This window comes from Nicotiana tomentosiformis, chromosome 1 (assembly GCF_000390325.3).
Source record: "Nicotiana tomentosiformis chromosome 1, ASM39032v3, whole genome shotgun sequence".
In the NCBI taxonomy this organism is placed as follows: domain Eukaryota; kingdom Viridiplantae; phylum Streptophyta; class Magnoliopsida; order Solanales; family Solanaceae; genus Nicotiana; species Nicotiana tomentosiformis.
In genome coordinates this window covers 78,212,274-78,226,078 of record NC_090812.1, presented here as the reverse complement: position 1 = coordinate 78,226,078, position 13,805 = coordinate 78,212,274, and the positions used below count along the sequence as shown (strand labels likewise).

The 13,805-nt window shown below is 38.5% G+C and overlaps 1 long non-coding RNA gene across 1 annotated transcript; it reads left to right on the top strand.

The window, feature by feature from the left end:
- Positions 1 to 9,067: 9,067 nt before the first annotated feature.
- Positions 9,068 to 10,502, top strand: LOC138899472 (uncharacterized). The gene is made up of 2 exons (XR_011411138.1): positions 9,068 to 9,118; positions 9,265 to 10,502. It is a non-coding gene; the product is annotated as an uncharacterized lncRNA (long non-coding RNA).
- The last annotated feature ends 3,303 nt before the right edge of the window (positions 10,503 to 13,805 follow it).

The following is a 13,805-nucleotide window of genomic DNA, read 5'->3' as shown; positions in this document are numbered from 1 at the left end:
TGCCAAATCTAAGCCATCCTGAATTAGGATAGCTTCCATATTTAATTGCCACATTCCGAAGTTTGCACTTTGGTTAAATTCCTCAACATAAGACTTTGTTAGAGTCATTTTGGCTATTTAAACTAACCATGTTAGATCTGGCTCTGATACCAATTTGTTAGGATCGGGAACCCGGGTAGTGCGAAATTTAGCCAAACAACGGTATAATGACAATAACAAAGACAATCGAAGTTGATAATAACAGCAATTAAAGAATATAAAGAAGACACAAATTTAACGTGGTTCGGTCAAGGTGACCTACGTCCACAAGCGGAGAGAAGCAATTTCACTCTACCAACAAGAGTACAAAAGATAGTACAAAATTAAAGTAAATACTCTAATTAATCCCAAATACCCCAAGAGAATAACCTCACAAGATCACTCCAAAGAAAGGATTCACACAAGTATTTTCCAACACTCACTCTCTTACAAAATAATCTATAATGAAATAAATGAGGAGAAAGAAAGACAAGAGTGAAAATCTCTTGAATTGGTATGTTTGCAAATGAGGAGAAACTCCTGTATTTATAGCAAGAAATCCTTGGCCTAATAATGGATATTATGTCATGGCAAATGTCATGATCCACAAATTTGTTATAATGGATATTATGTCATGGCAAATGTCATGAACCACAAATTTGTTATAATAGATATTATGTCATGGCAAATGTCATGAAAATTTGGCCATATTACAACTTGAAATAATAAAGAATTGGATAAAGTTAGAATATTTCTCCAGATTCATTTATCAATAAGAAGGTCAAATAAGAGCAAAACCAACCAGTGTCTACTTAAGTTGTGCCACTGCTGAGCAAGTGTGGACCTCAGCACTAATAACCAAGAGAAGAAATGTCTGAAGAATATTAGAAGCTTATATCTAAAGCGGTGTAGCAATTATGATAATAGACTGTTACTAATCCACAAGAATAGCATGCTGGCTTAAACTTGTCAAGAAAAATCATTTGGCACAGCGCACCTTGAATTGATCAAATTTTATAAATCGAATGATGAGTTGACTTTGAACAGCACTTTTTTTGAATTGAGAATCTAAATTCATATACCAAACTTAACATTTTAAGAATTTATGAATCTGGTCCAAGCTGAAAAATAAATAGAAAATCTTAGTGTTAAAAAAAGTTGATTATGAAACAATGCGCATCCACTTATGAAACAAAGCATTTGGTATACTAAACCATTTACAAGAAGATGAATCTGAACCAGGTTTCATGAATCTGTTCTTAAAACTTATGCGCATTATTAACTACTGATTCAGGATTATCTTTAGGAAAACAAAGCTCTTTGCATTTGAGCTTCGCATGTTAATAGAAAACTGTGGGGCAAGCACAATAGCTTTTATCACATTATCTAGTTATTTTTATTGTTCAGTTGGATTTGTTGCTTCTCAAATACTGCAGTTGAGCCACAAGAAAAAAGACTTATTGTTGTATTTCACTTGATTGATAGCAAACCATGAGACTTGAAAATGTGGAACCATAAGGAGAAAATACCAATGTAACTGAATGGAGCCAATATTAATTAATTGAAAAGATTCATCACTTCAATATCTTTGAAGTAGAAAAAAGTAAAGAGTCATTTGTTTCTTTGACATGGAATAATGATCAGGCTTTGAGAAGATAAGTTAACTAATCTACCTAGTCAGATGCAACATTCCTCGTTCTAACATCAACTACTGTTTTTTCTAACTCCTAAACTTTACAGACTGTGCAAATCCTGCTTTACTTTTCTTTAAAATTGTGAAAGCGAGTCTCTGTTTCAGTTCTTCAAACGAGAAGTAAGATCAACGAACACATCCTCGCTACATGGAATTGTGAGACCACCCATTGGATGATCGAAACCAAATTCTTCCTCAGCTTGGCTAAGCAATTCATGAAATAAAGTTTGGCTCAAGAATGATATAGGGATTACAAATCTCTTCTTCTGCGTCTCCCCAACATACACTGCAAAATGACCTTTCGGAACGTCTCCAGCTGTAGAAGACTTCTTGATTATACGAGGCATATGGATAGCCATAGTCGTTTAGTTCAATATAGTAGATGACCAAATAATGAATGAAAGATAAATTGCTGAGAGCTGTGGTGGTAGAGGCTTCATTGTATGTGTTTATATAGGCCAATGACAAGATGTTGAATCCTAATGATTTGCATTGAATATGCATTTTCTTTAGGCTCCAGTTAAAGGACAGATACAAGAAACATCATCTTCTTGAAAATGGTTTAGTTAGGGATCACATGGATCCATTTATTGATGTTAAATCAACAAGTTGTAGTCAGTATTCCAATGACTGATCATCATTCATGAAATTTCGAATCTATGACGGCATATATATCCTGAGAAATTTAGACAAAATCTGATCATATATAGTGCTAAAGCGATGACTCAACATACAAGTTGGTTCTTTTGACCAAACCTAGTCTTATGCTTCCAACTAGTGCTGCAGTTGAGTATTTATAAAATGGTTAAATTAGCGACAAAGCTAGACTATTTCTATTGGAAATAATTGAGAATTGGATAAAACTAGAATATTTCTCCAGATTCATTACCCGATAAGAAATACGACAGGAAACAAGGGTTTCAGCGACGGCGTTCTGTGGCAAACCTCTTTAGTCGCCACCACAAGTAAGTGCCGAGTCACCATAATACGTGATAGTTTTAGTGGCGAACAATATGTCGTTGTTTTGAGTAGCAACCTAAACGTACTGTGGCGACCTCTTTAGTCGCCAAAAAAAGTTAATGTTGTGTTGGTAATAGTTTCAGCGACAAACTATATGTCAGCTATTTTGAGTAGCGACCTACGTAAAATTTATGTTGTGGCGAGCTTAGTCACCACAAAAGCTAGTTTGTTCTATTATTAGCAATTTTGTGGTGACTAAGCTCGCCACAGAAAGTAAATAAATGCTTCATATATAGAAACTTATCTCTAATCTGGTGGGCATTTATGATAATGCACTACTACTAATCCACAAGAATAATATGGTAGCTTAAGTTTGTCAAGAGAGACTGCATAAATAGAATAATGATTTGACTTAAATTCTTATACCAAACTTAGCATTCTAAGTATCTATGAAAACCTAAGACCAAATGTTCTAATTTCTAAGTTAGTATAACCTAACATGGAAACATAGAGACTCAATTTGAAGTTAGTTACAACTTCAATTTATTTTTCAACTCATGATCTCGACTGCACATTATTATTTTTTCAATTCTAGATTAGCTGAAAAATCAACTAACAAGTTAATTAAGCTGTATTTGTTAAATGCAAAGACAAAGTCATAGATTCCTCAAGCTAGAAAAATTATTTGAACCAGACAAGATGGCATACCAAATTAGAAAATATGCTTCGAAAATTACCCAATTTAGCAAATTTAATAAGCGGGCTATTTTTCAAATATTTTGCAAACACTGGTTATATTTTAAACATCTGCATGTTCTTAATTCCCTCACGGCAAAGGAGGACACGTGAAATCCAAGATGGGATAGGTAAGAATCGAACGCAGTCACTCTACTTGTCACCAGAAAGGATAACGTTCAAAAAGATGTATTAAATGCTCTGCGCCCGGTAGCATTTACTAAGGAATATTCTGCAGCATTAAGAGCAACGGTCCGTTACAGATAATTTGGCATTTATATTTACCGTTACATCTTCATCAATGACCCTCATAATTGACATTAAAGGAGGGCACGATCCTAAGACCTTTTTTTCCTATACATAGCTATAGATAGTGAGCTCAGTTACCCTGGTCCGCCTACTTGGGAAGAATTTGAAGAGGCCTTCATGGCTAACTTTATCCCGGAAGAGGATAGGGAAGCTAAGGCTACAGAGTTCGAACAGTTCGAGCAAGGGAATAAAAGTGTGCTAGAGTACTATATGGAATTCATAAGGTTAGCTAAGCATGCTCCTCACATGGTTAAGACAGAAAAAGCAAAGATTCGCAGGTTTGTTGGTGGTTTGGCTTACCACATTAAAGATACGACATCAGCTGCAGCAGTAGGGATGACAACCTTCTCCTCTGTTGTGGGATTCGCCAAGCACTTAGAAAAAGACAGACAACAAAGGAGAGAAGAAAAAGCGCATAACAAGAAAGCCCAGACAACGGGAAGGTTTAATGGTACATCCAGCAGAGGTGGAAGGGATTCCTCTAATAAGGAGTTATTAGCACCAGCTCAGTCCAGTCATCAGTCAGGTGGTGGGTCTTCCTTCAGATGTACTCAGAGTTAGGAAAACCAGTCTCGCCAGAATCAGAATTTTAGGACATCATCCTCACATAGACTGAGTCATGTTGAGCAACATTCACACCAACAAGGACTTTGTGGAACATGTAAGCGGCAACATTCAGGTTAGTGCAAGCTTGGGTTTCATGGTTGCTAACATTGTGGAGACATTGGTCATATAAAGGCCAACTGCCCAAAGTTGCGACGTAATTTCAGTGGTGGATCAACTCGTCCTTCTTGTTCCTCAGCTACTGCAGTTGCACCACCTCAGGCTCGTGGTTCTCATAATCAGACCGGGCATGGGGCAGGCAGAGGTGAAGATCGAGTTACTCAAGGAGGGGGACAACCCCGTTTGTTTGCTACACTCGATCGTCAGAGTGCAGAGGCATTTGCAGAAGTTATTACAGGTATACTTTTAGTCTGCTCACATAATGCTTATGCCATAATTGATCTGGGTTCAACATTTTCATATGTGACTCCATACTTTGCAATTAACCTCGGGCTAAAACCTAAACAACTTAGTAAGCCATTCCTAGTATCTACTCCAATTGGCGAGTCACTGAAAGTCACAAGTGTCTATAGAGGTTGTATAGTTTCAGTCCAAGGTCACAGCACTGAGGCCGATCTCATAGAGTTAGAAATGGTGGATTTCGATGTGATCATAGGTATGGATTGGTTATCTTCCTGCTATCCCATATTAGATTGTCGTGCCAAGTTAGTCAGGTTTTAATTTCCAAATAAAGAAGTCTTAGAGTGGAAGGGTAGTTCAGCATCACTTGTAGGTAAGCTTATTTCTTACCTTAAAGCATAACGAATGATCAGTAAGGGGTGTCTTGCCTATTTGGCTCACATCATTAATCCAGAATCAGAACCACCAGCTCTTTCGTCTGTGCCAGTTGTTAGAGAATTCCCAGATGTTTTCCCGGATGACCTTCCCGAACTTCCTCCTGAAAGAATCATAGACTTTGGCATCGATCTCATGCCAGGCACTCAGCCCATATCTATACCTCTTTATAGGATGGCTCCAGCAGAACTTAATGAGTTGAGAAAACAGTTGAAAGACCTTCTTGAGAAGGGTTTCATCAGACCGAGTATTTCACCGTGGGAGTGCCCCGGTCCTGTTTGTCAAGAAGAAGGATGGGTCTCTTAGAATGTGCGTCGACTATCGGCAGTTGAATAAATTACCATTAAGAACAAGTACCCACTTTCAAGAATTGATGATTTATTTGATCAACTTCAGGGTGCAAAGTACTTTTCAAAGATAGACTTGAGGTCGGGGTACCACCAGTTGAGAATCAGAGAAGAGGATATATCTAAAACAACCTTTAGAACTCGCTAAGGGCACTATGAATTTCTAGTGATATCCTTCGGGTTAACAAATGCTCCAGCTGCATTCATGGATCTCATGAACAGAGTTTTCAAGACATTCCTTGATACCTTTATTATCGTGTTTATAGACGATATTTTGGTATACTCTAAAAGCAAGGAAGATCATGCAGAACACCTCAGGATAGCCTTGCAAACCTTGAAGGAGAATAAGCTTTATGCCAAGTTTTTAAAATGTGAGTTCTGGTTGCAGTCAGTGGCATTCTTAGGCCATGTGGTATCTAGTGAAGGCATAAAAGTAGATCCTTAGAAGACAGAAGCAGTCAAGAACTGGCCTAGGCCGAGAACACCAACCGAAATCATGAGTTTCTTGGGGTTAGGTGGATACTATAGAAGGTTTGTAGAGGGATTTTCCTCATTTGCAGCTCCATTAACTAAGTTGACTCAGAAAGAAGTTAAATTCCGGTGGTCAGACGCTTGTGAGCAGAGTTTTTAAGAGTTAAAGAAGAGGTTGACTACTGCACCTGTGATAACCTTGCCGACAGGTTCGGGTGGATTCACAGTGTATTGTGATGCCTCTAGAGTGGGCCTTGTTTGTGTTCTGATGCAAAATGAAAAAGTTATTGGTTATGTTTCCAGGTAGTTAAAGAATCATGAAAAGAACTATCCCACACACGACTTGGAGCTTGCAGCAGTGGTATTTGTATTAAAGATATAGAGACACTACCTTTATGGCGAGTATTCTGAAGTGTTTACAAATCACAAAAGCCTCCAGTATATTTTCAAGCAAAAAGAATTAAATTTGAGATAAAGAAGGTGGCTCGAGCTATTGAAAGATTATGACATCGATATCCTTTATCACCCGGGCAAAGCTAATGTGGTAGCAGATGCACTTAGCAGGAAATCAATGGGTGTCCTGGCCTATCTTGCAGTACAAAGGCGAACTTTGGGTCGAGAAATTCAAAAACTAGCAAATGATGGAATTAGATTGGATGAGACCGAAGAAGGAGGTATAACTGCTTTTGCCTTAGCGCAATCCTCTCTTGTTGCGCATGTTAAGGCTAAGCAAGACAAAGATTCGTATTTAGTGAAGTTAAAAGAAGGAGTCAGAAACAAAGAAATCAATGCATTCACTCTAGGAAGTGGCGGAGTTTTGAAGTTGAATATCGATTATGTGTGCCTGATGTAGATGGTCTTAGGAAGGCCATAATGGAAGAAGCTCATAGTTCGAGGTACTCTATCTACCCAGGTGCTACCAAAATGTATCTGGACTTGAAAGAGTTGTATTGGTGGAAAGGCATGAAGAAGCAAGTAACAAATCATGTGGCTAATTGTTTGAATTGCCAGCAAGTCAAAGCCGAGCATCAGAGGCCTGGTGGCCTAGCTCAATTTATAGAGATACCACAGTGGAAATGGGAGATGATTAATATGGATTTCGTAGTAGGTATACCTCGCACATACCGTAAGCATGATTCAATTTAGGTTATTGTAGACCGACTGACAAAGTCCGCGCATTTCCTACCAGTAAAGACGACATATTCCGCAGAGCAGTATGCGCAGTTGTACATTAAAGAAATAGTCAGATTACATGGTACTCCAGTTTCAATCATATCTGACAGAGGCCCTCAGTTCACGGCACAGTTTTGGCAGGCATTTCAAAAAAGATTAGGTACCAAGGTCAATTTGAGCACCGCTTTCCATCCACAGACCGATGGTCAGGCAGAAAGGACCATTCAGACTCTTGAGGATATGTTGCGAGCATGTGTTATAGATTTTGGAGGTAATTGGGATGATCACTTGCCACTTATAGAATTTGCTTACAATAACAGCTATCAGGCCAGCATTGGTATGGCTCCTTATGAAGCGTTGTATGGGCGAAGATGTAGGTCTTCAGTGGGTTGGTTTGAACCAGCAGAGGTGCAGTTGATTGGTCCAGAGTTTGTTTGTGAGGCCTTAGATAAAGTCCAGCTAATAAGAGAAAGATTGAAAGCGGCTCAGAGTCGTCAAAAGTCCTATTCTGACAAGAGGCATCGTGACTTAGAGTTCATGGTTGGTGACAAAGTGTTTTTGAAAGTTTCACCAATGAAAGAAGTTATGAGGTTCGGTAAGAAGGGGAAACTTAGTCCTAGATTTATTGGACCTTATGAGATTATAGAAAAGAAGGGAAGCATGGCTTATGAGCTAGCGTTGCCCGTTGAGTTGTCCTCTGTTCATCCTGTCTTTCATGTGTCTATACTTAGAAAGTACATTCATGATAAGTCGCTTATAATACCTGCCGATACCATAGAAATTAAAGAAGGCTTGACTTATGAAGAGGTACCTATAGAAATTCTTGACAGGCAAGTAAGAAAGTTGAGAACAAAAGATATAGCATCGGTAAACGTTTTGTGGAGTAATCATGATTCAAAAGAGGCTACGTGGGAGGTCGAGGAAGATATGAGGAAGAAATATCCATATTTATTTGATGAAAAAGGTATGTGAACCTACGTTTGGTTTGACATTTATATTTTATTTATTAAATACAAGTTAGCATGTGTTTATGTCCTTGTTAGATTATACTTAGTTGTTAAAGAAATTTAGTTTCTGTCAGAGTATATTTTAGTCATTTAATAATTTATTGCCATGATAGAGTATATTTAATTCATTAAAGTTATTTACTTTTTGCAGAAGTGTTGTGCTTTAGATTTTGGTTGGTTATTGTAGTACCTCCTTGCCGGAGTGTGAGTAATTAGTTTATGAGTTGTGTATGGTGCCTATGAATGGCCTGTTATAGTATATTTAGTTGTTGTTGGTGTAGTTGTGGTATTGGTGACAGGGATATTTTTTTGGATACTCCAATTTACAGGGAAGACTCTGCCGAAATTTTTGAAAATTTAGGGAGTTAGCCAAAATTTTGAGTCCATTGGAAAAGTGAGTAGTGCTAAGAAAACTTAAAAAGTTCAAGGACCTAAGGAATGATTGTTAGCTTAAGAGTAAGGCCCTAGCAACATTCGAGGACGAATGTTTTTAAGGAGAAAATATTGTAACACTCCTCAAATCTATAAAAGTTTCAAGATACGATAAATATAGAATTTAAATTTTTTTTCCTTAAATTATACTTCTATTACGAATTTAAACCCTTGTAATTTACTTTTGAGTTACTTCTCTATTTATAAATAATTGGATATACAATTAGGGGAATATTAATAATTTTAATATTATTAATTTTTAACAAAGGGTATAATTAAATACTAGTTAAGTCAAAAAGAAAAAAAGAGAAGGCAATAAAACAAAAAAAAAAGGAGTCACGTGACTAACCCATAAAGTAGGTATTGAAAGGAAAACAAAGGGCTTAATGCCTTTAAGAAAACAAAAAGCATTCTGTTTCTCACATACACAAAAGGCTTAAAGCCTTAATCGAACAAACCTCTTTTCATTCACACGCGGAAGGCTAAAAAGCCTAATTCGAAATAGAGAAACAGAACATTGTTCTTTTCACCGAAAATTCTAGGGTTCTTTACAAATCACTAATTCTTGAACTCAGGTGTATAAAATTTCCTATTGTCAATTATCCTAAAGTAGTGGTAGGTAAGAATTGAATAGTTAATTTCCTTCTTTCTCTGTATCAAAATTAAATTTCATGTTTAGGTGTGAAACTTTGAAATTAATTAAAATACACTAGTTGTGTAGAATCAATTGTTTGACGGGTATAAATTGGACTGGGGCCTGCGTATTGGCTCAAGGAGTTTTGAGGTGAGTTGATATAACCCTTTACTAAATTGGTTTAACTCACAAAAGCACACATACAAGGTGTTTGATGAATTGAAGTTTAGATAATTTATTATGATATATGTGCATAAATTTTTAGATTTTTGTGTTATTCTTATATGCCATTTTCATGTTGAAAATTTATGAAGAAGCAAGAATCTTTAGAAATACTTTTGAATGTTTATTTCATTCTTATGCCATGCTTTACATTTAAGGATACCAGCATGAGTATGTATAGGATGTTCCCGAAAATATTTAGACTTGAAAAGTCACAAGTAGAAGTTTTAGAAAGAAAAGATTTTTGGGAGTATCCTTTATTCTGAGAAGGGGTCATCGTCCAGGCCGAGGGTCCTGACCAAGGCGTTGACTTCCTGAAACTACTTGTACCAAAGTAGGAAGCACACGAGCCGAGGGTCTCGTTGCTGAGAATTTACTTGGCCGGGATAAGGTATGATACATGAGCGCTGAGAACCATGAAGCGAGTGGCACCTCGTGGATTGGGCCTATTCGATCAGGTTGGGATCGAACCCGTGCCGATCACACGGCGACTAAGATAGAAATATGTCAGGATAGTTGAAGCTCTTAAAGTATAAAAGTGAAGTATTTTTTTTATAAGAAGAAAAAGAAGAGAATTTCTTTTAGAATATTCATTAACTGCTATTATGCAATTATTTTAAAATTGTTCTTATAAGCTTTATATTTTACATGCATTTAGAATCTTTGCTCGTAATGTATATGTTATTAAAGTTTTGTCCCCTATCGTTGAGACTCACTGAGTACAATGGATGGTATTGACGTTCTCTTTTGGGAACCTACGTTAGTATGCGGTACAACGTAGGCACCGATTTTGCAGGCGAGAAGGCTACGGGTTAGGACTTCCCTCACTTCCAGTGCTATTAGTGAGCTCCGCTTTTGTTCGTGGAGTACTCTTTTGAGTCGTCATTATTTAGCTATTTCTTTGTTTACTTAGAGAACTAGCCAGGAAATCTCATGTCCTGAGCACTGTGTCAGTTTATCAGTAGAGGCTTCATAGACACAGTCGGTGGGTTAAGATTCAGGTGTTTTTAATAATAAATTTATAATATTTCAGTAGTTACTACGAATAACGTTTTGAAGTTGGTTTATTTTAGATATTTAAATTAATTAAAAGTATTTGGTTACAGTAGTTCCTTATGGCATATAAAGTTTGAAGTTATGATAGATTTGATAAGCACAGATGGTTCGCTCGGTCATGTTTAGTGATCGGGTGCCGGTCCCGGCTTGTTCAGAAAATGGGTCGTGACAAACTTGGTATCAGAGTTTCAGGTTTATGGAGTCCTAGAGGTCTATGAAGCCATGTTAGTAGAGTCTTGTTTATGGGTATGAAGTGCGCCATACTTATAAACAGGAGGCTACAATCATTTAGGAAAAGTCTCATTTTTTTCATACTTTAGATCGTGCCGTAGAGCCTACCTCTATGAAATTATCTAATATATTCGTTTCTCCAAAACTTATAGAAATGGCTCGTACTCGTAACTCTGACACCGACACTCAGGATGTTGCTCAAGAAACTATTGCTACTATTGTGGGTCAAGGTAGAACTAAGAAGGTTTCAACTCAGAAAAGGAAGGGTAAATCCACAAAGGGGGTTCAAGTATCCCGGGTTGAACATGAAGAAGGGGTGGAGCATGATGATCCAGTATCTCAGGATCCAGTGCAGCCCCCAACAGTAGCTCCGGCTCAGACAGCTATATCTCCAGAGGTGGGTCAGATGTTTAATGCTATAAACAGTGCTATGGAGATGTTTAAAGCCTTCATGGCCAACCAGAACGAGAGAAGAGATGAGATTCCACCTCAATCAAATAGACAACACAATTCTGAGTCCTCAAGAGTGAATGAATTTTTGAAGTTGAGTCCTCCATTGTTCCATAGTTCTATACCTGATGAAGATCCAATGTTGTAGCTGGAGGGTGTCAAGAAAGCCCTTCGAGCGATGAAAGCATTTGATGATGAAATGTGGAGCTAGATGCTTACCATCTTGAAGCTGTGGCCGGCGCTTGGTTTGGTATGTGGAAAAAGGAAAGAGATGAAGATGATGGTCTGCCTACTTGGGAAGAATTTGAAGAGGCCTTCATGGCTAAATTTATCCCGGAAGAGGATAGGGAAGCTAAGGCTATAGAGTTCGAACAGCTCGAGCAAGGGAATAAAAGTGTGCAAGAGTACTATATGAAATTCATAAGGTTAGCTAAGCATGCTCCTCACATGGTTAAGACAGAAAAAGCAAAGATTCGCAGGTTTGTTGGCGGTTTAGCTTACCACATTAAAGATACGACAGCAGCTACAGCGGTAGGGATGACAACCTTCTCCTCTGTTGTGGGATTCGCCAAGCACTTAGAAAAAAGACAGACAATAAAGGAGAGAAGAAAAAGAGCATAACAAGAAAGCCCGGACAACGGGAAAGTTTAATGGTACATTCAGCAGAAGTGGAAGGGATTCCTCTAATAAGGAGTTATTAGCACCAGCTCAGTCCAGTCATCAGTCAGGTGGTGGGTCTTCATTCAGACGTACTCAGAGTTATGGAAACCAGTCTCGCCAGAATCAGAATTTTAGGACATCATCCTCACATAGCCTGAGTCATGCTGAGCAACATTCATACCAACAAGGTCTTTGTGGAACATGTAAGCGGCAACATTCAGGTCAGTGCAAGCTCGGGTTTCATGGTTGCTAATATTGTGGAGACATTGGTCATATAAAGGCCAACTGCCCAAAGTTGCGACGTAATTTCAGTGGTGGATCAACTCGTCCTTCTAGTTCCTCAGCTACTGCAGTTGCACCACCTCAGGCTCGTGGTTCTCATAATCAGACCGGGTATGGGGTAGGCAGAGGTGCAGATCGAGTTACTCAAGGAGGGGGACAACCCCGTTTGTTTACTACACTTGATCGTCAGAGTGCAGAGGCATATGCAGAAGTTATTACAGGTATACTTTTAGTCTGCTCACATAATGCTTATGCCATAATTAATCTGGGTTCAACATTTTCATATGTGACTCCATACTTTGCAATTAACCTCGGGCTAGAACCTAAACAACTTAGTAAGCCATTCCTAGTATCTACTCCAATTGGCGAGTTAGTGAAAGTCACAAGAGTCTATAGAGGCTGTATAGTTTCAGTCCAAGGTCGCACCACCGAGGCCGATCTCATAGAGTTAGAAATAGTGGATTTCGATGTGATCATAGGTATGGATTGGTTATCTTCCTGCTATGCCATATTAGATTGTCGTGCCAAGTTAGTCAGGTTTCAATTTCCAAATGAAGAAGTCTTAGAGTGGAAGGGTAGTTCAGCATCGCTTGTAGGTAAGTTTATTTCTTACCTTAAAGCACAACGAATGATCAGTAAGGGGTGTCTTGCCTATTTGGCTCACATCATTAATCCAGAATCAGAACCACCAGCTCTTCCGTCTGTGCCAGTTGTTAGAGAATTCCCAGAAGTTTTTCCAGATGACCTTCCCGGACTTCCTCCTGAAAGAATCATAGACTTTGGCATCAATCTCATGCTAGGCACTCAGCCCATATCTATACCTCCTTATAGGATGGCTCCAGCAGAACTTAATGAGTTAAGAGAACAGTTGAAAGACCTTCTTGAAAAGGGTTTCATCAGACCGAGTATTTCACCGTGGGGTGCCCCGGTCTTGTTTGTCAAGAATAAGGATGGGTCTCTCAGAATGTGCATCGACTATCGGCAGTTGAATAAAGTTACCATTAAGAACAAGTACCCACTTCCAAGATTTGATGATTTATTTGATCAACTTTAGGGTGAAAAGTACTTTTCAAAGATAGACTTGAGGTCGGGGTACCGCCAGTTGAGAATCAGAGAAGAGGATATATCTAAAACAACCTTTAGAACTCGCTACGGGCACTATGAATTTCTAGTGATATCCTTCGGGTTGACAAATGCTCCAACTGCATTCATGGATCTCATGAACAGAGTTTTCAAAACATTCCTTGATACCTTTATTATCGTGTTTATAGACGATATTTTGGTATACTCTAAGAGCAAGGAAGATCATGCAGAACACTCAGGATAGCCTTGCAGACCTTGAAGGAGAATGAGCTTTATGCCAAGTTTTCAAAATGTGAGTTCTGGTTGCAGTCAGTGGCATTCTTAGGCCATGTGGTATCTAGTGAAGGCATAAAAGTAGATCCTTAGAAGACAGAAGCAGTCAAGAACTGGCCTAGGCCGAGAACACCAACTGAAATCAGGAGTTTCTTGGGGTTAGCTGGATACTATAGAAGGTTTGTAGAGGGATTTTCCTCACTTGCAGCTCCATTAACTAAGTTGACTCAGAAAGCAGTTAAGTTCCAGTGGTCAGACGCTTGTGAGCAGAGTTTTCAAGAGTTAAAGAAGAGGTTGACCACTGCACCTGTGTTAACCTTGCCGACAGGTTCGGGTGGATTCACAGTGCATTGTGATGCCTCTAGAGTGGG